Raw genomic sequence first — 3,863 nt, 5'->3', positions numbered from 1 at the left:
AGTGTCTGCCCATACTGACTCTGAGCTTAGCTATGTGATTTTTCTCTGACCAATTGGGCCGTGGAAAATTCCACATTAGCAGAATTTAGAATAAATGTTTATGGTACTGCCTTATAGTTCCCCTCAGCTGGACAAAAGAGAATCTAGAAATCTTAAGAGCATTGTCTTACACGCCCAGAGCAGCAGTGATCAAGCCTAGAAAAGATGAAGTTCTCAAAAATTTGGATGTAGTTTTTGTCCAACGTCAAATGGGGTAACGTGCATAGAAAAACCTATTTAATTTTTGAGAATGTTTCATTGTCCTAAGTGCCCCTAAACTTGGGTTGCAAGTTTTTTAAATGCAAAGGGAACTATGGTCAGAAAGAAGGCTGAGGACCTATTTTTCTCTTCAGAAGTAGCCAGGGAGAGTAACAGAAAAGGACATCTTGAAGGGTGGAACCAAGGACCTTGGAAAATGATGGACGATGAAGCCACTCCCAGTAAACAGAATCAGGTGCTAATCAGGGATATTGATGACCCTAAATAATGTCCTAAGTGAAGTCCTGCCAAATACAGAGGAACCTGGTGATGCTTTCCGAGCGTGACTTTAGAATCGCCACGGAGTGATGTGATGTACCTCCCATTCTACCCCTTTTTTTTATTTTTTTTACTTGTATGTTGACACAATATCCTTATTTTTATTCATTTATTTTTATGTGGTGCTGAGGATGGAACCCAGGGCCTCACACACGAGAGGCAAGCGCTCCGCTACTGAGCCACAACCCCAGCCCCCATTCTACCCCTTTTAACCAGGAGTATCTAATGCACTTGCCCTGTCCCTATCTCAACATCTATGTTGCCAAGGGGGAGCAGAACATATCTCTTTAGTTCATAGGTCCTCAGACCAAGAGAAACTGCATCCCAAGAGCCACCTACAGACCTGATGTTGGTCGTGAGATCCTAGACTTCAAGAATAATGGAATAACTGGATAATCTACTGGGTATACTAGAATGAGGATCAATGTATTTTGCATATGAGAAAAGTATAGCGGTGACCGAGGAGTAGACTATGGTAGATTGACTGTATTAAAGGCCTCAGAGTTTCACACCTTGGGTTGGAGATACAGCTCAGTTGGTACAGTGCTTGCCTTGCATGCTCAAGGCTCTGGGTTCAATCTCCAGCATCCAAAAAGAAAAAAGAAAAAGTCCCACACCTTCTTGAGTCTGTGCGTTTTAGTAGTGTCCTCTCCCGCTAACTGTGTACTTAACAATGTGACTTGCTTTGGCCAATGGGATAGTGGCAAATGTGACTTTGAGGACTCGCTTCTCCTGCAGCTGCTCAGAGACCTGGAGGAGATGGAAGTGAAGGGGGGCGAAGGGAGGCGACACAATGGGTGCCAAGTTGATAGGGCCCTTGCAGTATGCCTCTCACAAGGAACCGCAGGTCTGTGTGTGTGCCAGGTGAGGAACCTTCGACAGCGGAGGGAGGAGTGCAGGCCCAGGCCAGGGCTCTCAAAGGTCCATCTTCCCTCGTCCTTCAGTGAGACCCAGAATGGATCCCAGACCTTCTGGGTGGTGAGAGCTGATGCCCAGACTCCAGAGGAGGTGGGGCCCAGAGAGTCAGCTTTGCGCAGGCGCAAGGACCCTACCAAAACTCCAGAGCCAGAGCCCTCTGCAGCCCCACAGGACCCCCTAAACTGGTTTGGAATCCTGGTTTCTCACAGTCTGCGGCAGGCCCAAGCCAGCTTCCGGGATGGCCTACAGCTAGCTGCAGATATAGCTAGCCTCCAGACCTGTATCAACTGGGGTCGAAGCCAACTCCGGGGGATCCAGGAGAAACTCAAGCAGCTGGAGCCTGGGGCTGCCTGACCTGTGTCCACAGAGGCAGGCACTCAGCACAGCTGTTCATGGATGTGGCTGCCTTTTCTCAGGCATTCTTCCTTCATAAATAGTCCCTGCTCCAACCTCCAATCCAGCTAATGCCCTCTCCTTAAAATGTCATGGGTCTTCATGTTTTCAACTTTGTTAGGTGTGAAGTTCAAAGTTTTTAATCCTATGTTCACAATGTGAGATATAAACATTTCTTCCCCAACTGAGTAATATGAAAGTCACCGTCTTTGGAACCACTTTTAGGCCCATGTTCTCATAGGAAACCCCCACCCCCACCCCAGAGAGCAGGTACAAGGTTGTTCATGTTAGTGAACAATTGAACGACCTCATGTAGTGTATTCCTGGATGATGAAATACTGCACAAACAGAGGCAGGAAAGGATAAGAGGTAGTGCTTCAGGGTCACCAGATCCTCAGAATTGACTTGGATAGAGGAGAAGATCGTACATGACCAACAGATCAGGACAATAAGATTTGAGTTAATAAAAATGCAAACACCTGGGTTGGGGATGTGGCTCAATCGGTAGCGCACTTGCCTGGCATGCGTGCGGCCCGGGTTCGATTCTTAGCACCACATACAAAGATGTTGTGTTCGCCGGAAACTAAAAAAAGTAAATAAATATTAAAAAATTCAAAAAAATATATTTAAAAAAAAAATGCAAACACCTACCTGGGTGTGATGTGTGCCTCCCTGTTGTCCCAACTACTCAGGAGGCTGAGGCAGGAGGATCACTTGAGGCCTTGAGTTTGAGACTAGCCTGGCAACATAGTGAAATTCTATCTCAAAGACAAACACCTGAGTAGACAAGTAGCCCTTAGCAGGATCTAAACCAGGAAGTAAAAAAGGTTTGACCTAGATTTTTCAAGGGATGTTTAGGAAGAGACTGTCTATGTTTCAAAAACCTGCCTTTATCTTACCAGGAGTGAGGCAAAGACATTCTTCATTTTTTGAAGGGCCAGTTATGTATATTTCCTGTTCTGAGAACTCTGTGTTTCACTTTTCTACTGGTGGTTCATCGTTTTAGCAATATCTAGGGGTTCTTTTTCTGTTTGTTTTTGTTTTTTGCCAGGGGTGGGGGGTATGTAATCCTTTGTTCATAATATGAGATGTAAATATTTCTTCCCAGTTTGTTTTTAACTTTGCTTGTAGTGTTGTTTTTTTTTAAAAAAAAAAAAAAAAACTTTTTAATTGTATAATAAAACTACATCAACTGCAAAAAAAATAAATAAATAAAATAGAGTCTTTGAAAAGTGCTTAAATCAGATACATAGAAAATCCTCACGTGAGAACATCCCCAGAATATCCTAACAGGAGCACAGGACAGCCAAGTGGAGAAGAGCAGAATCATTCTAGTCCAGGCCCTCGAGACCAACCCCAACACAGCTGTGTGAGTAAGATCAGCCCAACTCACCAAGCCAGTCTGGATAAATGGAGGTTATTTTAGGGTGACAGGATAAGAGAGATAGGATGGTATTCAAAGAGGACTTTATCCTTACCATAATTTTCCTTTAAAAAAAAAAGATAACAGAGAATAAGACATAATTTTTTAGTGTATTTTTTTTCAGTGCTAGGAATCGATCCCAGAGCCTTTCATATGCTAAGCAAGGCTCTACCACTGAGCTACACCCCCAGTCCATAAACAGAAAATTCTTAAAAGTTAAAAAAGTGTTAAAAGTGGAAGCAAAAGCACCAAAAGCCTTAATAAAAATATGCTCATGCTTACTAGGATTCAGACAATTACAGATTAGAAAAACTGGATGTAACAGGGTGCAGTGGCACACACCTATAATCCCAATGATGGAGGCAGAAGCAGGAGGATCAAAAGTTCAAGGTCAGTCTCAGCAATTTAGCAAAACCCTGACTCGAAAATAAAATTTAAAAGGCTGGAGATACAGCTCAGAGGTAGAGCATTCCTGGGTTCAATCCCCAGTACCAAAAAAAAAAGAGTTGACTCTATTATTACTCAGTAAATTAGCATAAAAAAGAAGTTTAAT

The 3,863-nt window shown here is 43.4% G+C and overlaps 1 pseudogene; it reads left to right on the top strand.

Annotated features, from left to right (window-relative positions):
- The first annotated feature begins 248 nt into the window (after nucleotides 1-248).
- Nucleotides 249-2,131, top strand: LOC124109122 (coiled-coil domain-containing protein 115-like; annotated as a pseudogene).
- The last annotated feature ends 1,732 nt before the right edge of the window (nucleotides 2,132-3,863 follow it).

Source organism: Marmota monax, unplaced genomic scaffold (genome assembly GCF_021218885.2).
Source record: "Marmota monax isolate L192 unplaced genomic scaffold, Marmota_monax_Labrador192_F-V1.1 WCK01_AAM20220418_F8-fsc00199, whole genome shotgun sequence".
NCBI lineage: Eukaryota > Metazoa > Chordata > Mammalia > Rodentia > Sciuridae > Marmota > Marmota monax.
Note: the sequence above shows the minus strand (reverse complement) of the source record. Positions and strands in the feature narration are given on the sequence as shown.